This window comes from Heterodontus francisci, chromosome 26, assembly GCF_036365525.1.
Source record: "Heterodontus francisci isolate sHetFra1 chromosome 26, sHetFra1.hap1, whole genome shotgun sequence".
NCBI classification, from domain to species: Eukaryota; Metazoa; Chordata; class Chondrichthyes; order Heterodontiformes; family Heterodontidae; genus Heterodontus; species Heterodontus francisci.
This window is the reverse complement of record NC_090396.1, coordinates 67,800,897-67,828,373: the sequence shown is the minus strand read 5'-3', so window position 1 is coordinate 67,828,373 and position 27,477 is coordinate 67,800,897. Positions and strand designations below refer to the sequence as shown.

At 42.8% G+C, this 27,477-nt stretch overlaps 1 protein-coding gene and 1 long non-coding RNA gene across 2 annotated transcripts in view; one reads left to right on the top strand and one right to left on the bottom strand.

Moving 5' to 3' along the window:
* LOC137384438 (cytoplasmic phosphatidylinositol transfer protein 1-like) overlaps positions 1-27,477 on the top strand; it is a 399,346-nt gene that overhangs the window by 46,273 nt on the left and 325,596 nt on the right. The gene's annotated exons all lie outside the window — the stretch shown is intronic.
* LOC137384439 (uncharacterized) overlaps positions 1-27,477 on the bottom strand; it is a 54,484-nt gene that overhangs the window by 1,168 nt on the left and 25,839 nt on the right. The window contains exon 2 of the long non-coding RNA XR_010977589.1: positions 765-854. This is a non-coding gene — a long non-coding RNA (uncharacterized lncRNA). The remainder of the gene's footprint in view (positions 1-764; positions 855-27,477) is intronic.

The following is a 27,477-nucleotide window of genomic DNA, read 5'->3' as shown; positions in this document are numbered from 1 at the left end:
ATGCATCCTAGCATTCAAGTAAACCTTGTGGAAGATCATTTGAGGTATGTCCCTGATCTAAATTGCGGAACTATACAGAACGAACAATTCTAACCATCTGATCTAAGAGGGATAGAATGAAGTTAACAATAATTGTTGGCAGAGAGAAACAGCATTTTTTGTTTGCTGAATTTTTGAAATATTACAAATTCTTAAGTTTCAGTTGAAGGAAGTTGCTGTTTCATCTTGTGTTCTTTATGGCTCAGCAGCAAAGCTACAATAATTTACAGTACCTAATTAGGTCAAATTTTATTTTTATTAAATGGTAGTTTGGGATCTTTACTGGTGCTTTGGGTTTTTTTTTAGAGATGCAGCACTGAAACAGGCCCTTCGGCCCACCGAGTCTGTGCCGACCATCAACCACCCATTTATACTAATCCTACACTAATCCCATATTCCTACCACATCCCCACCTGTCCCTATATTTCCCTACCACCTACCTACACTAGGGGCAATTTATAATGGCCAATTTACCTACCAACCTGCAAGTCTTTGGCTGTGGGAGGAAACCGGAGCACCCGGCGAAAACCCACGCAGATACAGGGAGAACGTGCAAACTCCACACAGGCAGTACCCAGAATTGAACCCGGATCGATGGAGCTGTGAGGCTGCGGTGCTAACCACTGTTTGAAATCCACAATTGTCCAATACTCTGAAATTTATAAATGAATGGTCTTTATTTTGCATATGTTCCATGAGATAGTTATTTAATTTGTATCACTTACCGTTTTAAGGTTGCGCGTCAAAGCAAGATGCTCCAGTTGGGGCTAGATATCTAGAATTTAGCAGTACTGGATAGAAGGAATGCTGTTTAGCTGCATTGAAAGAAGAGGAAGACTTACATTAATGTAGTACCTTTCAGGACCTTAGGATATCCCAAGGTGCTTTACAGCCAATGAAGTACTTTTGAAGTGTAGTCACTGTTGTGATGTAGGAAATACAGCCACTAATTTGCTCGAAGCAAGCTCCCACAGGCAGCAATGTGATGGTGATCAGATAATCTGTGATGTTTGTGGAGGGATAAATACTGGGCAGGACACCAGGAAAAACCTTTGGGGAAAAAAATTACCCTTGGTTCTGAAATAGGGCGAATCAAAGGCATCCTGCGTGACCATGGCTACCCTGATCAGGTTATTTCTCGCTGTGTATTGCACAAACTTATGAACGGGCCTAAGGCTGTCATTTTCAGCCCTGAAAAGTACCCAGTCTACCTCCGATTACCCTGTAAGTGTAATGTATCCCAAAAATCTGAGCAACAGGTGAAGCTAGCTGTTTCACGCTGCTACTATGCAATAGCAACACGTGTGGTGTTCGCCACTAACAGGATGCTGCCGTCAAGCTAAAAAGACGTTCTGCCTATCACACAAATGAGTAATGATATATGAATTTCAATGCCAGTGTGATGTTAGGTAAATAGGCCATGCGTCCCAAAGACTGGTGGATTGTATCAAACAACATGTCCCTTCCGCTGTTTGCAACGGGCAAGGTACAGGCCAAACCCAACCAGCCCGAGCTAGATGTGATTCCGCGATTTGACAACATTTGCTAAATTAATCCTCAGTATGCTAAGAATTACGCTGACAACCAATTTAAGATTGTCAGGCGGGCTTGCAGATTGGCACATTTGCACGTACTGGAAGCTATATATATGAATACAAAAGACCCTGTTCTTTGCAGACAGAAAGAACATGTACACACATTGTGCCTGTCTCAGCTAAACAAAATAAGTGACAGCTGTTGGCTGGTTCATTCCCCAGGGCAATGTCTTGTCAATCAGAGTCCACGTGCCAACCAATCGGCGCTCTCTTCTCATACAGTAAAAATTTGTTGTTTTCCTTAAATTGGTATTGTTCGGATTTGTCCTGATGAGTGCAAGACAAAAGACTTTGACAAAATGTCTCTATTTTCAGCAATAATCTATTTTAGGTGTATAGCAACAGTGCATCTCTTCTCATGTCCCATTCTGCCTCTGCACCTCACCCAGACAGCCAAATTGAGAGATAAGATTCCACATGTAAAGTATTCCAGGGAAAACTTTGTATTGAATTATTCTACAATACAGGGATTTTGTGCCTCTGTGATGCAAAGTATTTACTTTAAATCTTTTCAGAAAAAATGTTATATTTCTTGTACACAATGCTTAAACATAAATTCAACTTTTACCAATTCAAAAAGTTCCGAAATAATCTACATTTAAGATGCCTATTACATAATGACTAATTTTTTCACTAAAAAAATCTTCTAGGTTTCCAGAATGACTGCCCAATTAAAAATTTCATGTAAGATTTTTAAAATTAGATTTTTGATGCTCATGATAATTGTCAGTCTGAGTTAGTGGTTTTTTGCTTTAACGTGAAAGACATAGCATGCCTCAAGCACAAGGTGCTATTTATAGAATAGTTGTTCCTTACATTTCATGCTTTCTAAATTAAGTGGCATTATACAGCAGTTCCACTGTTCCCTTGGTCATTAATTCTTCACTTATATGAGTATGCTGATCAGATTATAATAAATATGCATACAACCTTGGAATACAAGCATTTGAAAGTACCACCAAAATTCCCACAATGTTCTGTTGTAAAAATACAATTTGCCCTATTCAATTATCATAAATCAGTACCCTTTTTATAACATATAGTATGTTAGATGTGATAAAACAGTATACCTTCTGACTGTGAGAAATGCCGCAGGAAATCTGCTACTATGTGAAAATGTTGCATCTAATGTGTGCCTGTGTCCATTGCTTCCACAGTCCCACAATTTCGAGTCACACTTTTTTAAAAAAAAAGATAAACCAGTCTGACCTTCTAACTAACTTGATCATCTACTAAGATCATTCATTCTCTACTTGGCCTGAGCAAGGCACAAAGTACCTGCTGATTGGCTGTAGGAGTTACATTTCATTCAGAGAAAGCCATTTTGATGTACAGCTGATTGAATTGCTGATCTGCTAGACCACTCAGTTTCTAATTGCGTTCAAGAATACAGAGCCATTAGGTCTTTTAACCTTATGGGAACACACACCTGTACATTGATGGCAGACGTTGGCAACTCTTGAGTTACATAATGCAATGTTCTTGTTTTTATAAAACAGACATCCTCCATTTTGTAAGCATTGGTGTGGGAGACTTCTAGGATTTTTCCCCTTAATTTTTAGATCGCCTTATGCCTGTGGACAGTTCCCAGGTTGGAGGTAAGGCAATATCCACCTTGGTCTCTGATAATACTATTTGTGAGCTAGCAGTTAGAAGATGCATTGCAGTGACTCACTAAGCTTGTGTTTTTTTCTAAACAGTGCTTTTTAAAAAAAAATGTATTGCTCCCCTTCTGGTAATGAGCCAAACCCTGACTTTGCAGCCTGTGTTATGAATTCATATCATTCAGGTATATAATTGCATTTTATTGTTCTTTGTAGACACCAATGCTTTGGAGCACTGACAAGCAGCACCATTGCCTTGCTTCTCATTGCAGTGTTTTAGTTGAAATGATAAATGATTTATGTGACATGAAGGTCTGGAAAACAGCTCAGCTTCAACATACTATTCACTAAATAATCTGGATGAACATCAAGCAGAATTGTAATGTCTCTTTTACTTCTGTTGCCATTGAAGTTCAAGAAATAATGGTTCTGAAGAAAACAATAATTACAGCCAGTCAGTATTGACAGTTATTACAGTATTCTTCATGGGTGCTAGCAATGGTCATATGCACCGTTTTACCAACCAATTATTACAGTATCCTTCATGAGTGTCAGTTGTGATTGGCACAGTTTTAATCAGAGATCAAATGGATCTATATTCAGCTAGTAGAATTAAAAGCAGTATTTGTTTAGTCTGTGACAAGAATTAATCCCATGCTCTAAGTCTAACTAGCTGTCTGGAATGAGTATGTCCTCTTCCTAGGAAACAGTCGCATCATCTACAATTGTTAAGAGATCTATTGTTCGGTATCAGCTGCTTTACCACATATTTCTTCAACACGAGTGCCAAATGACTCTTTACCCAATTCTTTTCTGTGATGGTAAAGACCAAGTAATATTAGAATGACTGATTATGGTTCAGTGGATATCTCCTTTGGCTGCTTCTATTTTTGAGGGCACTTAAATCCACTGGTATCCCTAAGTAGAGGCAGTATCTGCCTCAAAATATAGATTAAATATTGATTCTAAATCAGAAACTGATTATCTGACTCCAGTTGAAGTAGTGCATTCTTTTTTTTAAAAGACATGGGGAAGGGTTCACACTTGGATGACTGGAGACAAATAGTGATGACTGCACATCTGCTTTTAAACAGCCTTTGATTCTTGAAGGTACCTTCCAGCTCCATCTGCCAGTTGTTAGCAGTCATATTAAGGTGAATGGCAAAGGAACTGAAGGTGACATAAGGAAAAGCTTTTCAATGCAGCATAGAGTCAAAGAGAGATACAGCACTGAAACAGGCCCTTTGGCCCACATAGTCTGTGCCGACCAACAACCACCCATTTATACTAATCCTGCATTAATCCCATATTCCCTACCACATCCCCACTATTCTCCTACCTACACTAGGAGCAATTTACAATGGCCAATTTACCTATCAGCCTGCAAGTCTTTGGCTGTGGGAGGAAACCGGAGCACGCGGCGAAAACCCACGCGGTCACAGGGAGAACTTGCAAACTCCACACAGGCAGTACGCAGAACTGAACCCGGGTCGCTGGAGCTGTGAGGCTGCAGTGCTAACTACTGTGCCGCCCAATGTGGTTAGGATCTGGAATGCACTGCCTGAGAGTGTGTTAGAGGCAAAAACAGTTATGGCTTTCAAAAGTAAATTGAATAATTATCTGAAGAGATAAAATTTGCTGGGCTATGGGGAAAGGGCTGGGGAGTGGCACTAGCTGATACGTTCTTGCAAAGAGCCAGCACGGACACGATTTGCCAAATGGCGCCTTCTGTACTGTAACCATTCCATCATATTCAGATCCTGTCTGCTATTGCAAAGAATAAAACTGAAAGCATTTAGTAACGTTATTGGTTTTCAAAAGCTGTGTGCACACTCCAACCACTTTTATTGGTACAGGAGATGAGGTCTCAAAAAGTTACATTTCAGCATTTCAGCCTACTTTTGTCAAATGAGGAGGTGCAGGGCTGCACAAAATTAACTTGCGCCTTTATTGCTCCGTGCTTTTACATCCCTCCCCTACTCCACACCTTTGCTTGCTGTGTGTTCATGAACCTACCCACAGACGGACCTTGCTGTCGGCTGGACGACTCCCGAACCACCCGACATTGCATCACCCGGTATCCAGCAAGCTGCGTTGGGACACCCATTGGAGGCAGGCATCTCACTGGTTCTATTTAAATTAGTCTAGGAATTGAATCTGGTGTCCAAATTCTGAATTGGATCGAGGGCTTGGCTGGAAAGCTATGGAGCTTTTACTCACTGGACCATTGTGGGAACTACTAAATTCTCTCACTCATTCATGAATGAATGAAATCCCATTAATTTGCTGCTTTCTGTATCTTTGGAATGCATCATTGTGGGTTGGGCAAGACTGTGAATCCAGACTGGTTCTCGTTGATGGTTAAATCCCTTGTGGGGTTTGGGAAAGGAGCTGTGGTTGCTCCCATGAATGAGATTTACTGGAAATGCTGCAAATTTTAGATTTTGTAAAACTGAAAACCCAACACAGCTGTGATTATGTCCCCATCTATTCTTTTGGGCCTCCTTATCTCGAGAGACAATGGATACGCGCCTGGAGGCGGTCAGTGGTTTGTGAAGCAGCGCCTGGAGTGGCTATAAAGGCCAATTCTGGAGTGACGGGCTCTTCCACAGGTGCTGCAGAGAAATTTGTTTGTCGGGGCTGTTGCACAGTTGGCTCTCCCCTTGCGCCTCTGTCTTTTTTCCTGCCAACTAGTAAGTCTCTTCGACTCGCCACAATTTAGCCCTGTCTTTATGGCTGCCTGCCAGCTCTGGCGAATGCTAGCAACTGACTCCCACGACTTGTGATCAATGTCACAGGATTTCATGTCGCGTTTGCAGACGTCTTTATAGCGGAGACATGGACGGCCGGTGGGTCTGATACCAGTGGCGAGCTCGCTGTACAATGTGTCTTTGGGGATCCTGCCATCTTCCATGCGGCTATTATTCATCTGCAAATTGTGGCACAGTGGCGCAGTGGTTAGCACCGCAGCCTCACAGCTCCAGGGACCCGGGTTCAATTCTGGGTATTGCCTGTGCGGAGTTTGCAAGTTCTCCCTGTGACCGTGAAGGTTTTCGCCGGGTGCTCCGGTTTCCTCCCACAGCCAAAGACTTGCAGGTTGATAGGTAAATTGGCCCTAGTGTAGGTAGGTGGTAGGGAATATGGGATTACTGTAGGGTTAGTAGAAATGGGTGGTTGTTGGTGGGCCGAAGGGCCTGTTTCAGTGCTGTATCTCAAAATAAAAAAAATAAATAAATTGGACTACCAGAAATTGAGGCTCTGAGTTGGGTCACATTTTGTAATTGAAGGGTTGCATTGTCAGTCATTCTTTGTTATCTAGTGGTTAATGAGGGAGACTTCCATTATGATCAGCAATCAAGATGCCCTGTATATGGTAGAGGTATTCAGGGGAAATTAATCATTTGTGGTCTCATTTTAGAGATTAGAAGAATTTTAAGGAATGCCTGGACTTTTGTAAAATTTTGTGGAAGGTGGAAAAACAATGTTTTGGGGATTTGGGAATGCTTTGAATTATTGTATTTTTGGAGAAAAGCAGGAAATGTAATTCATATTATCTTGTCTAAGAAAATTATTTTCTACTTCTAGACACTGCTTTGGTGGACTCTCACCCATCTATCTATAAATGTTAAATGTGGTATATATCGCATGTTTCATTGAAAAGTTCTGTGTAAACCTCTACTGCAGGAAAATGTCCACATGGCTGTAAACCTTCGCAGTACTACTCGTGGGGGTGCTTTGATAGGAGTCTTACTGTTAGAGATATCACACCTCATCTACATGGATTTTAGCAAGGCTTTTGACAAGGTCCCACTTGGCAGACTGGTTTTAAAAAAAAAAAAAATCCCATGGGATCCAGGGAAATGCAGCACGGTGGATACAAAATTGGCTCAGTGCTAGGAAACAAAGAGTAATTGTTGACGGTTGTTTTAGCGACTGGAGAGCTACTTCCAGTGGCATTCTGCAGGGCTCAGTACGGGGTCCCCTGCTTTTTGTGGCACATATTAACGATTTGGACGTAAATGTAGGGGGCATGATCAAGAAGTTTGTGGACAACACAAAGGTTGACTGGTAGATAGCGAAGAGGATAGCTGTAGGCTGCAGGAAGATATTGATGGTCTGGTCAGATGGGTAGAAAAGTGGCAAATGGAATTCAAACATAGAAGCATAGAAATTAGGAGCAGGAGTAGGCCATTCGGCCCTTCAAGCCTGCTCCGCCATTCATTATGATCATGGCTGATAATCCAACTCAGTAACCTGTTCCAGCTTTTGCCCCATACCCTTTGATCCCTTTAGACCCAAGAGCTATATCTAACTCCTTCTTGAAAACATACAATGTTTTGGCCTCAACTGCTTTCTGTGGTAGCGAATTCCACAGGCTCACCACTCTCTGGGTGAAGAAATTTCTCCTCACCTCAGTCCTGAAAGGTTTACCCCATATCCTTAGACTATGACCCCTGGTTCTGGACTCCCCCACCATCGGGAACATCCTTCTTGCATCTACCCTGTCAAGTCCTGTTAGAATTTTATGGGTTTCTATGAGATCCCCCCCTCACTCTTCTGAACTCCAGCGAATATAATCCTAACTGACTCAATCTCTCCTCATATATGTCAGTCCCGCCATCCCAGGAATCAGTCTGGTAAACAGTCGCTGGAGTCCCTCTATAGCAAGAACATCCTATCTCAGATAAGGAGACCAAAACTGCACACAATATTCCAGGTGTGGCCTCACCAAGGCCCTGTATAATTGCAGCAAGACATCCTTGCTCCTGTACTTGAATCCTCTCGCTATGAAGGTCAGCATACCATTTGCCTTTTTTACCGCCTGTTGGACCTGCATGCTTACCTTCAGTGACTCGTGTACGAGAACACCCAGGTCTCATTGCATATTCCCCTCTCTCAGTTTATAGCCGTTCAGATAATCTGCCTTCCTGTTTTTGCTACCAAAGTGGATAATGTCACATTTATCCACATTATACTGCATCTGCCATGCATTTGCCCACTCACTCAACATGTCCAAATTACCCTGAAGCCTCTCTGCTTCCTCCTCACAACTCACTCTCCCACCCAGTTTTGTGTCATCTGCAAATTTGGAGATATTACATTTAATTCCCTCATCTAAATCATTAATGTATATTGTGAATAGCTGGGGTTCTAGCACCGATCCCTGCGGTACCCCACTAGTCACTGCCTGCCATTCAGAAAAAGACCCATTTATCCCTACTCTTTGTTTCCTGTGTGCCAACCAATTTTCTATCCATCGCAATACACTACCACCAATCCCATGCAGTTTAATTTTACACACTGATCTCTTATGTGGGACTTTGTCGAAAGCCTTCTGAAAGTCCAAATAAACCACATCCACTGGCTCCCTTCATCAACTCCACTAGTTACATCCTCGAAGAATTCTAGTGGATTTATCAAGCATGATTTCCCTTTTGTAAATCCATGCTGACTCTGTCTGATTCTACCACTGTTCTGTAAGTGCTCTGCTATAAAATCTTTGATAATGGACTCTAGAATTTTCCCCACTACGTCAGGCTGACTGGTCTGTAATTCCCTGTTTTCTCTCTACCTCCCTTTTTAAATAGTGGGGTTACATTAGCAACCCTCCAATCTGGAGGAACTGTTCCCGAGTCTGTAGAATCTTGGAAGATGACCACCAATGCATCCACTATTTCTAGGGCCACTTCCTTAAGTACTCTGGGATGCAGACCATCAGGCCCTGGGGATTTATTGGCCTTCAATCCCATCAATTTCTCCAACACCATTTCTCTACTAATACTGATTTCCTTCAGTTCCTCTCTCTCACTAAAGCCTGTGTTCCCCAACATCTAGTATGATATTTGTGTCCTCCTTTGTGAAGACAGAACCAAAGTGTGCATTTAGTTGGTCAGCCATTTCTTTGTTCCCCATCATAAATTCCCCTGTTTCTGACTGTAAGGGACCTACATTTGTCTTCACTGATCTTTTTCTCTTCACATACATATAGAAACTTTAACGGTCAGTTTTTGTGTTCCCCGCAAGCTTGCTCTCGTACTCTATTTTCCCCTTCTTAATCAATCCCTTGGTCCTCCTTTGCTGAATTCTAAACTGCTCCCAATCCTCAGGCCTGTTTTTTCTGGCAAATTTATATGCCTCTTTCTTGGATCTAATGCTATCTTTAATTTCCCTTGTAAGCCATGGTTTGGTTACCTTTCCTGTTTTACTTTTGCGGCAGATAGGAATAAACAATTGTTGCAGTTCATCCATGCGCTCTTCGAATGTTTGCCATTGCATTTCCACTGTCATCCCTTTAAGTAACGTTTCTCAATCCATCATAGCCAACTCGGGCCTCATACCTTCGTAGTTTCCTTCACTAAGATTCAGGACCCTAGTCTCAGAATCAACTACGTCACTCTCCATCTTGATGAAGAATTCTATCATATTATGGTCGCTCATTCCCAAGGGGTCTCGCACAACTACATTGTCAATTATTCCTCTCTTATTACACAATACCCAGTCTAGGATGGCCTGTTCTGTTGTTGGTTCCTCAACGTATTGGTCCAGAAAACCATCCCGTATACACTCCAAGAATTTCTCCTCGACAGTATTGTGACTAATTTGATTTGCCCAATCTATATGCAGATTAAATTCACCCATAATTACAGATGTTCCTTTATCGCATGCGTCTCTAATTTCCTGTTTAATGCCATTCCCAAAATCACCACTACAGTGTGGGGGTCTATATACAACTTGCACTAACGTTTTTTGCCCCTTAGTATTTCTCAGCTCTACCCATACAGATTCCACTTCGTCAGAGCTAATATCTTTCCTCACTATTGTGTTAATTTCCTCTTTAACCATCAATGCACCTCCACTGCCTTTTGCTTTTTGTCTGCCCTTTTTAAATACTGAATACCCCTTGATGTTAATTTCCCATCCCTGGTCACCTTGCAGCCATGTCTCCGTAATCCCGACTATATCATACCCGTTGACATCTATTTGCCTGATTAATTCATCCACTTTATTGCAAATGCTCCATGCATTAAGGCACAAAGCCTTAAGGCTTGTTTTTTTAACATTACTTGGCCCCTTTCCACTATTTTTCACTGTGGCCCTCATTGATTCTGGCCCATGATTTTTCTGCCATTACATTTTCTTATTCCCCTTACTGTCTTTTGTTCTTGTCTTTGATGCCCCCTCCTCTGACTCCTTGCAAAGTTTCCCATCCCCCTGCCATTTTAATTTAAACCCTCCCCAACCACTTTAGCAAATACTCCCCCTAGGACATCAGTTCCGGTCCTGCCCAAGTATAAACCCTCCAGTTTGTACTGGTCCCACCTCCCCCAGAACTGGTCCCAATGTCCCAGGAATCTAAAACCCTCCCCCTCACACCATCTCTTCAGCCACCTATTCATCTGATATATCCTGCTATTTCTACTCTGACTAGCACGTGGCATTGGTAGTAATCCTGAGATCGCTACCTTTGAGGTCCTACTTTTCAACTTACTTCCTAAGTCCCTATATTCTGCTTTTAGGATCTCATCCTTTTTTTTTAACCTATGTCGTTTGTATCAATGTGTACCATGACCATTGGCTGTTCACCCTCCCCCTTCAGAATGTCCTGTAACCGCTCTGAGACAACCTTGACCCTAGCACCAGAGAGGCAACATACTATCCTGGAGTCTCTCTTGCGGCCACAGAAACGCCTATCTATTCCCCTTACGATTGAATCCCCTATAACTATTGCATTCCCACGCTTTTTACTCCTCCCCTATGCAGCAGAGCCAACCGGGGTGCTGTTGCTGCTTTCCCCTGAGAGGCCATTCCTCCCCAACAGTATGCAAAGCAGCATATCAGTTTTGCAGGGGAATAGCCACAGGAGATTGCTGCTCTGCCTGGTGGTCACCCATTCCCTTCCTGCCTGTGGAGTCTGAGCCTGCAGTGTGACCACCTCTCTATACGTGCTATCCACGATACTCTTCGCCTTGTGGATGCTCCACAGTGTCCCCAGCTGCCGCTGCAGCTCCGAAACCCGGGCTTCCAGGAGCTGCGGCTGGAGACACCTCCTGCACACATGCTGGTCCCGGGCACTGGAATTGTTCCCAGCTTCCCACATAGAGCACGAGGAGCACACCGCGGCTTTGAGCTCTCCTGCCATGACCTTAACCCTTTAAATCAAACCTTTTGGAAGATCTTGATCTCAAATAATATCAATTACTCTAGGGCCCTTCTTCCCTGGTCCTCGTTACTACCGAACTCCCTAAAAAAACACTACTATATATGAAAATAAACTCTAAACCTTTCTTACCTCAGATACTTACCCAGCTATTTAGAGCTATTCCCTAACAGCAGTGACTCACCAACCAATCACCTTGCAGCTTTCCTGTGACTGTGGGCAATTCAACTTGGAGAAGTGTGAGGTGATGCATTTGGGGAGGTCAAACAAGGCAAAGGAATACACGATTAATGGGAAAATACTGAGAAGTGTAGAGGAAGTAAGGGACCTTGGAGTAAATGTCCACAGATCTCAGAAAGTAGCAGGACAGGTCGATAAGGTGGTTAAGAAGGCATATGGAATCCTTTCCTTTATTAGTCGAGGTATAGAATACAAGAGCAGGGAGGTTATGCTGGAACTGTATAACTCATTGGTTAGGCCACAACTTGAGTACTGTGTGCAGTTCTGGTCACCTCATTACAGAGCTATGGAGGCTGAGTCATTGAATATATTTGAGGCTGAGATAGACAGATTTTTGAATCCAGGGTTATGGGGAACAGGCAAGAAAGTGGAGTTGAGGCCAAGATCAGATTAGTTATGATCTTATTGAATGACAGAGCAGCCTTGAGGGGCCATATGGCCTACTCCTCCTCCTATTCTTATACAGTCATCTTTCCTCAACCGGTAAGCATTTTTTTCATTTGCCTGCATTTCCTCTCCATATCTGGCCCTCTAGTATATATTAATATTGTTTATTCGCTCTAGATTTAGGCTCCCTCCCCGCTGTTTCAAAGGACTAGTGAGGCTCTTTTTTTTGGTTGGGAGCCTGCTCTGCTTTTTCCTCTACTGTCTTAATTTAGCAAGGTTCTCTGTCTCCTGTCTGAAGTTTAAGTCCCTCTTGAGGCCCATCTCTACCTTGTTTTAGCTTTCTACCGCTCTCTTCCCTTGCCACATCCGTTGCTCTTCTGTTCTAGGTCTTTGCCTGTCAGCCACTCCCTCAAGTTTATAGCCCTATTGATTTCTAGCAGCAGTGCCCAGTTAACTGGTGTATGGCATTGGAAGGAGGAGGACAGACAGGGAGGGAAGGAGTGAGGAAGGGAGGGGAGTCAGCATGGGAGGGAGCCAGGGACGGGGGTTGGGAGTGGGGGTAGGGTGGCATGGGAGGGATGGGAGTTGTTGGGGGGGAATGTCATGGTCTGGTGGAGCAGGGGATGGCATGGGATAGGGCAATGGCTTGGGAGGTGTGGAATTGGTGAGATAGGAGGGATGGAATTGGTGAGATAGGAGGGATGGAATGGGGGATAGACATGGCATAGGAAGGTGGGGTGAGTTGGGGATTGGGATGGGGATGATATAGAGGTGTGAAAGGAATGGAATGGTTATGGCATGAGGGACTGCATGTGAAGGATGGAATAACATGGGATGCAATAAAGATACTAATTTCACCGCAACTGTTTGCGGGCCTCTGTTAGTTTTATCATATTTTTGAGTCCGTTGTTTACTATTTCATTAGAGAGAAAATAGAATGAGAGTAAAGAGTCATAAAAACAACTTGTAAAAATTTCGATATGTATGTAAATAGTAATAGATTAGAAAAGTAAACTTGGGTCCCTTACAGTTAGAGGCAGAAGAAATTATAATGGCGAATAAGGGAATGGCAGAAACATTAAACACATACTTTGGCCGGGATGTTATTCTGGCAACAGGGATCTTGATGTCTGTAAAAAGTGACGCCGAGAACCCCGCATCGCCTCTTCTTTGGGAGGCCTGCCGAATCTGGTGCCAATTAGGCACTTAAGTGGATAGTGGCAACCTTTTCAAAGGATCAAGGACCCCGGCGACGGAAGTCCCATCCTGAGAGCAACCGGCCAATCAGTGGCCGGCAGCTCTTTAACTGAGCAGCGCAACTGCAGAGGCAGTGGCCGTTGCCAGTGGAGTACCTACCGAGACCCAGGAGCAGTGCTGGACCCAGGCCAGATAGGTCAGGGCATGAGGGGTCTCACAGGGGAGGGGGTGTAGGGGGGTTTCAGCAGCAAGGACAGGGGGGTGGTTCTCAATGGGCTGAAAGCCCAATTCCGGGTTCCTCGTTCAGGCACCAAGTGCCTTTTAATGAGGGACCCCACACCCCCTGAGCTGGGAAGCAGCCCGCAAGGTTTTTCTTGCCGTGCTTCCTGTGTGGCGACTGAGCCACCTGCCGTCTGGCTAATTGCAGTGGCGGCAAAATGAGCTCTTAATCGGGAATTAATTGCACCGTAAAGGGCCTCAATTGGCAGCGGGGCAGGAAGGCCGTTAACAGGCCTTCCTACCCTGGACTTAATTTTGGCAGAGGCGGGAAGTTTACCCCCCACCCCCACAACCATCCCACCAGATTTTATGCTCTCCCCCCCACCAAACCTGCCGTAGAGAAGAGCATAAAATTCTCTCCTATGCATTTATCTTCATGGTAGAAGACCCAAAAAACAAATTCCGTAAATAGGGGAGGTGGTGGTGTAGTGGTAATGCCGCTGGACGAGCAATCCAGAGGCCCAGGCTAAATCTCGGGACATGGGTTCGAGTCCCACCATGGGAGATGGTGAAATTTGAATTCAATTAATAAAAAACTGGAATTAAAAGCTCGTCTAGTGGTGACCATGAAACCATTGTTGATTGTTGTAAAAACCCATCTGGTTCACTAATGTCCTTTAGGGAAGGAAATCTACCATCCTTACCTGGTCTGGCCTGCATGTGACTCCAGACTGACAGCAATGTGATTGACTGTTAAATGCTCTCTGAAATGGCCTAGCAAGCCACTCAGTTCAAGGGCAACTAGGGGTGGGCAATAAATGCTGGAAAACCAAGGGCCGAGAGAGAAAGAGGAACTTAAAGAAATTTAATATTTGTCAAGAAATAATATTAGACCAATTAATGGGACGAAAAGCTGACAAACCTCCTGATCCCGTTGGCCTACGTCATAGAGTTTTGAGAGAGATGGCTACAGAGATAGTGGATGCATTGGTTTGATCTTCCAGAATTCCTTAGATTTTAGAATGGTCCCCACAGATTGGAAAGTAGCAAGTATTAACCCCACACTTCAATAAAGGAGGGGAGAGAAAACAGGTAGTAGGGAAAATGCGAGAATCTATTATTAAGGATGATGTAACAAGACACTTAGAAAATCATATGATTAGGCAACATCAACATGGATTTGTGAAAGGGAAATCTTATTTAACAAATCTGTTAGAGTTTTTTGAGGATGTAACCAACAGGGTAGGTAAGGGGCTGTAGTGTATTTGGATTTTCAAAAAGCATTTGATAGGGTGGCACACGAGGTTATTACACAAAATTGGGACTCATGGGATTGGGGGTAATAGCATAGTTTGATGTTTGTTAATGGACAGAAAACAGAGTAGGAATGAACTGGTCATTTTTGTGTTGGCAGGCTGTAACTGGTTGGGTACTGCAAGGATCAGCGCTTAGGGCACAGTTATTTACAACCTATATCAGTGACTTAGATGAGGGGACCAGACGTAACGTATCCAAGTTTGCTGGCGATACAAAGCTCGGTGGAAAAGTAAGCTGTGAGGAAGACTCAAAGAGACTGCAAAGGGAGACAGACAGGTTAAGTTAGTGGGCAAAAATGTGACAGATGGAATATAATGTGGAGAAATGTTTCCCACTTTGGTCGGAAAAATAAAGCAGAATATTTTTTAAAAGGTGAGAGACTGGGAAATGTTGGTATGCAGAGAGATCTGGGTGGCCTATTACACAAATCACAGCATGTTAACTTGCAGTCACAGCAAGCAATTCGGAAAGCAAGTGGTGTATTAGCCTTTCTTACAACAGGATTGGAGTATGAGTAACCAAGTCTTACTGTAATATATAGGGTATTGGTGAGACCACACCAGGAGTACTATGTATAGATTTCATTTCCTTACCTAATGAAGGAGAGAGTGCAGAAAGTCTCACTAGACTGATTCCTAGGACGACAGGATGTCTTATGACGAGAGATTAAGTGGACTAGGCCTATATTCCCCAGCGTTTAGAAGAATGAGGGGTGATCTAATTGAAACATGGGAGTATAGATGCTGGGAGAATGTTTCCCCTGGTTGGGGGATCTAGAACTAGGGTCACAGACTCAGAATAAGAGGTTGACTATTTATGATTGAGATGAGAAATTTCTTCACTAGAAGGATTGTGAGCGTTTGGAATTCTTCACCTCAAGGGGGCTGCATGTGCTCATTCGTTGAGTATATTTAAAACAGAGATCGAATTTTGGGCACTCAGAATCAAGGGATAGGAGGATAGGGCAGGAAAGTGGAGTTTAGTTAGAAGATAAGCCATGATTTTCTTGAATAGTGGAACAGACCTGAAGGGCTGAATTGCCTACTCCTGCTCCTATTTCTTGCATTCCTATTAACATTTTGGACAAAATCCTCTTACTGGTGTTGAGTCTCTGCCCCTTTCCCTTGTGCTCTGTTCCTCCTATTCTTCTGCACCCCCACCTCCAGCTGGGCTTACTGTACAGGTGTCATTGTTTGGAAAAACACAGCCAGTTCTTCTGGACTTTGGTGTCCTTCTGGGTTTTAATTCTCTCCCTCCTTATCCAGATCTTTTAACAGTATTGGCTTTTTAGTACACTCTAACTTTCCCTTCTCCCTACCCTTAGCATTCTGTCCCTCCCTTTGACATTAACCTGTCCTACCTTCTCGAACTATTCTCTACTATTTCACCCTTCACCATGTAAACATGCTCAACCTTCTCCCTTGACATAGCCCTGCTCTTCCATTCCTTTGTTCTTTCATCCCGCTCTAACCCTGCCAACTGCATTTGATCTTGGCTCCTTGTTCTCTGCACAGGACTGTTGTTGTAAAATTTCTACCACATATGCTGCTTTTGCAATCAAGGTCAAAGTTTGCGAGAATGATGCACTGTTAAGAGACTTGAACGTTGTGCTACCCAAACGCAGTGTGAACTGCCTGGATGATGGCTTCTAGCTATTATTACTTTTGACTATTGCATTATTTATGCCAAGTTCTGATTTTTTTTCTGAAATAAGAACAGTTTTATTAATGACTTAGATGATGGGATGGTGTACCACATATCCAAGTTTACCGATGACACAAAGATAGGCAGCATGGTACGCAATGTAAATGGAAGCATAAAGTTACGAAGTGATACTAATAGATATAATGAATGGGCAAAACTATGGCAATTAGTTATCAATATAGGCAAGTGTGAGGTCATCCACTTAAACCTAAAAAGGATAGATCAGAGCACTTTATAACTAAAAAGTTCAAAACAGTGGAGGTCCAAAGAGACTTTGGGGTCCATGTACATAAATCATTAAAATGTCATGGACAGGTATAAATAATCAAAACGGCTAATATAACCCTGGCATTTATATCTAGAGGACTGGAATACAATCAGTGGGTTAAAAGCTATGCTACGGTTATACAAAGCCCTGGTTAGACAACACCTGAAATACTGTGTGCAGTTCTGGGCACCACAGCGTGGGAAGGATACGTTGGCCTTGGAGGGAGTGCAGTGTAGGTTTACTAGAATGCTACCTGAATTCTAAGGGACAAATTGTGTGGAGAGATTACACAAACTAGGGTTGTATCCCTGGAACTTAGATTAGGAGGTGATTTGATGGAAGATATTAAGGGGAACTGATGGGGTAGATAGAGAGAAACTATTTCCACTGGTTGGGTAATCTGGAACTAAGGGACAGCCTAAAAATTAAAGCAAGGCCATTCAGGAGTGAAGTTGGAAAACTCTTCTGCACACAGAGTGGTAGAAGTTTGGAACTCTCCCACAAATGGCAGTAGATGCTGGGCCAGTTGTTAACTTTAAATCTGAGATTGATAGATTTCTGGTAACCAAAGGTGTTAAAGAATGTGGGGCAAAGACAGGTTGTGGAGGTAGATCACAGATCAGCCGTGATCGCATTGAGTTGTGGAACAGGCTTGAGGGACTCCAGTTCCTATAAGTTTTACTGAGCCCTAATCAGAAAAAAGTCTCCAAGATTGTTTACTATTTTTCTTCTTATGCTTTTACTCACATTTTCATAACTCAATAGATGCCAGTTTACAGTTTTTAGCTGCTCAGATTTTGTTTCCTGAGCAGGGTTAGACAAAACTGGATATTAGTTGAGAGTGTAAGCCAATGCAAACTTAATGATGTTCCATCCCTGTACTGTTACAGTGGTTTAAAAAAAAGTGATACAGCACTTATTGTTCTGAATCGAGCAGTTTCATTTCTGTTTGAAGGAAAAATCAGTGGCAAACCAGTGGGAGGCATTCAAAAGTGAGATTCTACGGGCACCGTATAGACATGTCCCCACAAAGAAGGGTGGTACTGCAAACTCTCGAGCCCCCTGGTTATCTAGAAGCATGTAGGGTAAAATAAAGCAGAAAAAGAATGCTTATGACAGTCACAAAAAATGGAATAGTTTATAAAGCCTGGAGGAGTATAGAAAGTGCAGGGGTGAAGTAAAAAAGGAAATTAGGAAAGCAAAGAGAGGACATAAAAAAATATTGGCAGGAGAGACCAAGGAAAACACAAAGATGTTTTATTAGTACATTAAGAGCAAGAGGATAACTAAGGAAAGGGTAGAGCCTATCACAGATGTACATGGTAACTTAAGCGTGGATGCGGAAGTTGTGGGCAGGAATCTTAATGAGTACTTAGTCTTCACAAGGAGAGGGATGATGCAGACATTGTAATTAAAGAGGAAGAGTGTGAAATGTTAGATACGATAAGCATAATGAGAGAAGATGTACTAGAGGGTCTGACATCCTTGAAAGTGGATAAATCGCCAGGGCCCAGGCTGTTAAAGGAAGCCAGGGAGGAAATAGCAGTTGCTCTGTGGATCATTTTCAAATCGTCACTAAATGCAGGCAAGGTACCAGAGGATTGGAGGTCTGCAAACGTTGTACCATTGTTTAAAAAGGGTGTGAGGGATAGGCCAAATAATTATAGGCCGGTCTGTCTGACCTTGGTGGTGGGCAAATTATTAGAATCAATTCTGAAAGATAGGATAAACTGTCACTTCGAAAGGCACGGATTAATCAGGGAAAATCAGCATGGGTTTTTTAAGGGAAGGTTATGTCTTGCTAACTTGATTGAATTTTTTGAAGAAGTAACGAGGAGAATTGATGAGGGTAGTGCAGTGGATGTTGCCTACATGAATTTTAGTAAGGCATTTGACAAGGTCCCATATGGCAGGCTAGTCAGAAAAGTAAAAGCCCAAGGGATACAGGGGAATGTGGTGAGTTGGATCTAAAATTGGCTCAGTGACAGGAAACAAAGGATAGTAGTCGACGGATGTTTTTGCAAATGGAAGGCGGTTTCCAGTGGCGTTCCACAGGGCTCAGTGTTGGGTCCTTTGTTGTGTGTGGTACATATTAATGACTTGGACTTAAATGTTGGAGGCATGATTGAGAAATTTTCAGATGACATAAAAATTGGCCGTGTTGTTGATAGTGAAGAGGATAGCTATAGCCTCTAGAATGATATCAATGGTTTGGTTGAGTGGGCGGAAAAGTGGCAAATGGAATTCAATTGGGAGAAGTGTGAGGTAATGCATTTGGGGAGGGCAAACAAAGAAAGGGAATACACAATAAATGGGAGGGTAGCGAGAGAGGTAAAGGAAGTGAGAGACCTTGGAATACATGTCCGCAGGTCCCTGAAGGTGGCAGAACAGTAGATAAAGTGATGAAGAAGGCATATGGAATGCTTTCCTTTATTGACCGAGGTATGGAATACAAAAACAGGGATGTAATGCTGGAATAAAATGCTGGTTAGGCCACAGCTGGAATATTGTGTACAGTTCTGGTCACCACATTACAGGAAGGACATAATTGCTCTGGAGAGAGTACAGAGGAGTTTTACAAGAATGTTGCCAGGGCTGTAAAATTGCAACTATGAGGAAAGATTGTTTAGGCTAGGGTTGTTTCCAGTTCCGTTTCTGGTCAATGATGACCCCCCAGGCTGTTAGTGGGGGATTCAACAATCGTAATGCCGTTGAATGTCAAGGGGAGATGGTTCGATTTTCTCTTGTTGGAGATGGTCATTGCCTGGCACTTGTGTGGCACGAATGTTACTTGCCACTTACCAGCCCAAGCCTGCATATTGTCCAGGTCTTGCTGCAGTTCTACACGGACTGCTTCAATATCTGAGGAGTCACAAAAGGTGCTGAACATTGTGCAATCATCAGCGAACATTCCCACTTCTGACCTTCTGATTGAAGGAAGGTCATCGCTGAAGCAGCTGAAGATGGTTGGACCTAGGACACTGCCCAGAGGAACTCCTGCAGTGATGTCCTGGAGCTGCAATGATTGACCTCCAACAATCACAACCATTTTCCTTTGTGCGAGGTATGACTCCAACCAGTGGAGAGTTTTCCCCTGATCCCCATTGACTCCAGTTTTGCTAGGGCTCCTTGATGCCATACTTGGTCAAATGCTGCCTTGATGTCAAGGGCAGCCACTCTCACCTCGTTTTGGACCTTTGTTTTAAAAAGTGAACAGTGTGTTCCAAAATGGCTGCCAAAGGTTAAAAGATTTGTCCTTTGTCCCTGTCAGACAGTTTGAATATACAAAGGCAAATCTTCAAAGCTGAGATGTCAATTGCTCTTCTCCTACACCCATCTTGAAACATTCCCAAATTGAATGTTTTTTTCTGAAATAAAGAAGGTGTGAAGTAGTCATATCCTAGGCCATTGTTGATCATTACAGGGAAGAAAATACCTGTCTTCCAGCAGAGACGAGATGTACCACATCTTTACCTTAAAAAAGCAGCCGAGAAGCTTGTTTCCAGCAAACCAGAAGGAATGCACCCTGCTGTAGAATTCTACATCTACACTTTATACAGCAGTGAATTAGAAGTGATCATCTGTCTTCAACTGAACTTCCAACCATGAGAAAAATCCATAAACACTCAGGCCTGCAACCAATGAGAACTTGAGTTCCAGGAGAATTCAACAGGTTTACCATGACCCCCCCACCCCCCACCCCCCCGCCCAAAACCTATCCCCACTTAAACCCACTTACCCTTTTTCCTCTCTATCTGTCTTTGTACAGCCCCAACAAACAAATTTCTCTGCAGCACCTGTGGAAGAGCCTGTCACTCCAGAATTGGCCTTTATAGCCACTCCAGGCGCTGCTTCACAAACCACTGACCACCTCCAGGCGCGTATCCATTGTCTCTCGAGATAAGGAGGCCCAAAAGAATGTGTAAACACAAGTGAATGATGGATGCAGTTGCGATAATTTTGGGATAAAGCGAATTTATCATGAAATAATTGATTTTCTGTTTTAAATCTACAAGAAAATCTGTCACTGTCTGTTTACTTGACAAATAAAACACAAGGGGGTTAAACCCTAATAACAAAACACATTTGCTGTTGTCAGGTGGGAGTTGAACAGTGGGAACCATCCAAACCCCTCACCACGTGGCTGTAACAGTACCATATCACTGTATCATAGGAAATAGGAGCAGGAGAAGGCCATTTGGTCCGTTGAGCCTGCTCCACCATTCAAACAGATCATGGCTGATCATCTACCTCTATGCCATTTTTCCCCACTATCTCCATATCCCTTGATGTCGTTAGTTTTCAGAAATCTATCGATGTCTGTCTTGAACATGTTCAATGATTAAGCTTCCATAGCCCTCTGGGGTAGAAAATTCCACAGATTCACCACCTTCTGAGTAAAGAAATTCCTCCTCATCTCAGTCTTAAATGGCCTACCCCTTATACTGAAACTGTGTCCCCTTGTTGTAGACTCACCAACCAGAGGAAACATCCTATCCATATCCACCCTGCCATGCACTGTAAGAATTTTGTAAGTTTCAATGAGATCACCCCTCATTCTTCAAAACTCAAGAGAATACAGGCCCAGTTTCTGCAATCTCATCTCATAAGACAATCCCGCCATCCCTGGGATTAGTCTGGTGAACCTCCATTGCACTCCCTTTATGGCAAGTATATCCTTCCTTAGATAAGGAGTCCAGAACTGTACACAATACTCCAGGTGCGGTCTCACCAAGGCTTTATACAATTGAATCAATACATCTTTACTCCTGTACTCAAATCCCCTTGCAATCACAGAATTGTTACAGCACAGAAGGAGGCCATTCGGCCCATCAGGTTCGCACTGGCTGTCTGAAAGAGCAATTCCCTCGGTTCCATTCTCCTGTCTTCTCCCCATAACCCTGCACTTTCTTTCTTTTCATATAACTGTCTAATTCCTTTCGAATGCTTCAGTTGAACCTACCTCCACCACGTTCTCAGGCAGTGCATTCCAGATCTTAACCACTTAATGAGTGAAAAAGTTTTTCCTTATGTCACTTTTGCTTCTCTTACCAAACACTTTAAGCATGAGTGGGAACAGTTTCTCTCTATCTACTCTGTCCAGACACCTCATGATTTTGAATACCTCTATCAAATCACCTCTCAGCCTTATTTCTCCAAGGAAAACAGTCCCAACTTCTCCAATCTCTCCATAACTGAAATTCCTCATCCATTCTCCTGAATCTTCTGTATTCTCTCCAATGCCCTCACATTTGGGCAACGCAGTGGTTAGCACCGTAGCCTCACAGCTCCAGCGACCCAGGTTCAATTCTGGGTACTGCCTGTGTGGAGTTTGCAAGTTCTCCCTGTGTCTGCGTGGGTTTTCTCCGGGTGCTCCGGTTTCCTCCCACAGCCAAAAGACTTGCAGGTTGGTAGGTAAATTGGCCATTATAAATTGCCCCTAGTATAGGTAGGTGGTAGGGAAATATAGGGATAGGTGGGGATGTGGTAGGAATATGGGATTAGTGTCCCCTTTAGAATTGTACCCTTTATTCTATATTGTCTCTCCATGTTCTTCATACCAAAATGAATCACTTCATATTTATCTTAATTGAACTTCATCTGCCACCTGTCTGCCCATTCCACCAACTAGTCTATGTTCTTTTAAAGTTCTATGCTATCCTCCTCACAGTTCACAATGCTTCCAAGTTTCATATCATCTGCAAACTTTCAAATTGTGCCCTGTACCCTAAGGTCTAGGTCATTAATATATATCAGGAAAAGCAAGGATCCCAACACTGATCCCTGGGGAACTCCACTACAAACCTTCCTCCAGCCCTAAAAATATCCATTGACCACTGCTCTTTGTTTCCTGTCACTCAGCCAATGTTGTATCCATGTTGCTACCGTCCCTTTTATTCCATGAGTTACAAGTTTGTTGTGTGGCACTGTCTCGAATGCCTTTTGAAAGTCCATGTACACCACATCAACAGCATTGCCCTCATCAACCCTCTCTGTTACCTCCTCAAAAAACTCCAGCAAGTTAGTTAAACATGATTTTCCCTTAAGAAATCCATGCTGGCAATGAGGGCAACATATCATTTGCCGCCTTAATTGCTTGCTGCACCTGCATACTTGTTTTTAGCGACTCATGAACAAGGACACCCAGGTCTCTTTGAACATCAACACTTCCCCCAACCTCTCTCCATTTAAGAAATACTCTTTTTGTTTATTCTACCAAAGTGGATCACTTCACACTTATTCACATTATATTCCATCTGCCGTGTTCTTCCCCATTCACTTAGCCTGTTGAAGCCTCCTTGCATCCTCCTCACATCCTAATTTTGTGTCATCAGCAAATTTGGAAATATTCCAATTGGTCCCCATATCCAAGTCATTTATATAGATTGTAAACAGCTGTGGCCCAAGCACTGTGCCCTGCTGTACCCCACTCATCACAGCAGGCATCCTGAGAATGACCCATTTATTCCTACTCATTGCTTTCTGTCTGTTAACCAATTCTGAACCTATTGCAGTATATTACCCCCAATCCCATGTGCTCTAATTTTGATTACTAACCACCTGTGTGGGACCTTATCAAAAGCCTTCTGAAAATCCAAATACACTACATCCATTGGTTCTCCTTTATGCTGCAAGTCACAGCCTCAAAAAGCTCCAACAGGTTTGTCAAACATGATTTCCCTTTCACAAATCCATGTTGACTGCCCAATCATATCATAATTTTCCAAGTGTCCAGTTCTCTCATCCAGCATTTTCCCTACTACTGACATCAAACTAACTGGTCTGTGGTTCTCCCTTTTCTCTCTCGCTCCCTTCTTAAATAATGGGGTTACATTTGCTACTTTCCAGTCTGCAGGAACCTTTGCAGAATCTATAGAATTTTGAAAGATAATCAATGCATCTATTATCTTCATAGCCACCTCTTGTTCAATTCTCTGGGATGTGGCTCACCTGGTGCAGGGGATTTATCAACTTTCAGTCCAGTTAATTTTTTGAGTACTATCTCTTTATTGATACTAATTGCTCTCAGTTCCTCAATATTACAAGTCTCTTGGTTCCCTAGTATTTCTGGGAGATTTTCTGTGTCTTCCTCCATGAAGGCAGACACAAAGTAATTGTTTAGTCTCTCCGCCATTTCATTATTCTCCACCACAAAATCTCCTGTCTCCACCTGCCATAGACCCACATTCGTCCTTGCTAATCATTTCCTTTTCACATACCTAAAGAAGCTTTTACAGTCTGCCTTTATATTCCTCGCTATCTTAGATTCATAATCCCTTTTCCCTTTATCAGTTTCTTGGTCCTCCTTTGGGCTCTTAATTGCTCCCATTCCTCTTGCTTACCACTTTTTCTGGTGACCTTATAAGCCACTTCCTTTGACCTAATGCAATCCTGAACTTCTTTTGTTAGCCACTGTTGATTCACCTTTCCTATTGGGATTTTGTGTCTTAGAGGAATGTATATTTGTTGTAAACTGTGTAATACTACTTTAAATACTAGCCATTACTTGTCTGCCGTCAAATCTTTTAATGCATTTTCCCAATCCATCATAGCCAACTTACTGCTCGTGCCCTCACAGTTTCCTTTGTTCAGATTTAAGACCCTGTTTTCAGAATAAATTATATCTCTTTCAAACTTAATGTAGAATTCGATCATATTGTGGTCAGTATTTCCTATTTGCGTCTTTACAGCAAGGTTGTTCAATAGCCATTTCTCATTGCATTATACTAAATCTAAAATAGCCCGATCCCTAGTTGATTCTTCAACGTATTGCTCCAAAAACCCATCTTGTACACACTCCAGGAATTCATCCTCCACAGCATAATGCTTATTAAGTTTGCTCAATCTATATGCAAATTGAGTCACCCATTATTACTGTATTGCCCATGCTACATGCAGCTTTAATTTCCTAATTTGTACTGTGCCCAACAGTTCACTACAGTTTGGTGGCCCATAACCAACTCTCACCAATGTTTGATCCTCCCTGCTGTTCCTTAGCTCCACTCAAACTGATTCTACATCTTGCTCCTTCGATCTAAGATCCTCTCTCACTAATGTACTGCTATCGTCCCTTATTATCAGCGCTACCCTACCTCCTTTTCCCCTCTGCCTATCTCTCCTAAATGATGAATATCCCTGAATATTCAGTTCCCAGTCCTGGTCACTCTGTAACCACATTTCCATACTGGCAATTAAGTCAATACCCATTTACCTCTATTTGTGCCTTCAAATCATCTACCTTGTTGCAAATGCTTCGTGCATTCAGATAGAGTGCCCTTAACTTTGTCTTCACATTATTCCTCATTCTGATCCTATTTGATGTTTGTCTTCACCTCGTCTGCCTTCCAATTTTGTTTACTACTACTTTGTTTCCCTCCAATCTGAGCCCCCTCTTAGGTTCCCAACCCCTGCCAATTTAGTTTAAACCTTCCCCAACAGCACTAGAAAATCTTCCTGCGAGGATGTTAGTCTCAGTCCTGCTAAGGTGCAACCCGTCCATCTTGTGCAGGTCCCATCTACCCCAGAACAGATCCCAATGCCTTAGAAATCTGATGCCCTCCCTCCTGCACCAATTCTCCAGCCGTGTGTTAAATTGCTTAATCCTCCTATTCCTGTGCTCACTGGCAGGTGGCTCTGGGAGTATTCCTGGGATTCTGTGAGTAGTGGACAGACCTCCCCTAACAAAAATGTATTTGTTAGATACTTCTTCGTTCATTGTTTTAATGCAGGTGTTAATACTTTCATTTTCAATGAACTAAAGCCTCCGTTAAAATAACGATTATTAGCCAGACGATATTAAACTTTCTTGGCTAACCTCACCAGCAGTGGTTTCTCAGCTCAAGTCTTAGCACATTTTTTTTTTGATGGTAGAAACTTTCTTCGCCCTTAACTAGAGTTTGAAACTAAATTTGTTTCTTAAAAAAAGCAAATTTGAATACTTATTGTTTTATTATAACGTGAATTTGAATTGCAGATCTTATCAGTTTTATATTTTATGTAACAGCGTTAAACTTGAACTCAGGACTTCTTTGTTATTTACACTGTAGAGCAGCTCAGTATTATGTAAAATATCACATCAAATCATTTTTCATCTTTTATATTTAATAAAAAATTGAGTATTTTGTATATATTAGCAAGACAGAAAATGACAACTGAGAATAGAACAATTCAGACCTTTCAAGGGTGAAATTCATCTTTGGAGGTAGCACAAAAAGGATTGCGCTTGAAGAAAGGCCATAAATGAGGTGATGCCTTTTTATCGTAATGGATAAGAAAATTGGGTGGGATATCAAATGGGCTGCCAATTTTTTATCACCTGTTTTGTGCTATTGGAAAGTCTAATTTCATACCCTTCATTTTGGTTTTGGTCTTGCTGTTTTGGGTAAAAGGATAGGGGTCACCTTGATGTACAGGCAAATGCATTTTCTCCAACTACCTAACTTGCTACTCTTATCCTTCGTGATATCGTGGGAAACGTAGGTGCTGTCATAGTAACCTAGACAAACTGCTGCAATACATTTCTATACATAGTATGCACTGCAGCCACAGTGCGCCTGTGTTGGGGTGCATATTGAGTTCAGTGGCAGGGATGCCAGTCAAACAGACTACTCAGTCCTGGATGGTGTCAAGTTTATTGTGCATTGTTGCAGTTGGACTTGTTCAAGTGAGTGGTGAGCACTCCTTCACATACTGACTTGAGCTTTGTACTTGGTGGAGAAACTTTGAGGGAATTAGCAGGTGAACCATCTTTGCATAATAGCTTTGGTGGATATGTTGGGGGAGGTGGTGGCGTGGTAGTATTGTCACTGGACTAGTAACCCAGAGACCCAGGGTATTTCTCTGGGGACATGCATTCAAATCCCACCACAACAGAAGATGGAATTTGAATTCAATTAATAAATCTGGAATTTAAAAAAAACGCTAGTCTAATGATGGCCATGAAACCATTGTCGATTGTTGTAAAAACCCATCTGGTTCACTAATGTCCTTTAGGGAAGGAAATCTGCTGTCCTTACCTAGTCTGGCCGACATGTGACTCCAGATTCACAGCAATGTGGTTGACTTTTCATGCCGTCTGAAATAGCCTAGCAAGCCACTCAGTTGTATCTAACCACTACAAAGTCAATAAAAAAGAATGAAACTGGACGGACCATCCGGCATCGACCTGGGCACCGGAAACGACAACAGCAAACCCAGCCCTGTCGACCCTGCAAAGTCCTCCTTACTAACATCTGGGGGCTTGTGGCAAAGTTGGAAGAGCTGTCCCACAGACTAGTCAAGCAACAGCCTGACATAGTCATACTCACTGAATCATACTCACTGAGTCTTCAACATCGACTCTGGGCCCCATGAAGTTTCATGGCATCAGGTCAAATATGGACAAGGAAAACTCCTGCTGATTACCACCTACTGCCCTCCCTCAGCTGATGACTCAGTACTCCTCCATGTTGAACAGCAGTCGGAGGAAGCACTGAGGGTGGCAAGGGCACAGAATGTACTCTGGGTGGGGGACTTCAATATCCATCATCAAGAGTTGCTCGGTAGCACCACTACTGACCGAGTCCTAAAGGACATATCTGCTAGACAGGGTATGTGGCAGGTGGTGAGGGAACCAACAAGATGGAAAAATATACTTGATCTCGTCCTCACCAATCTGACAGTATTGGTAGGAGTGACCACTGGACAGTCCATTGAGCATACCCTCCATCGTGTTGTGTGTCACTAGCACCGTGCTAAATGGGATAGATT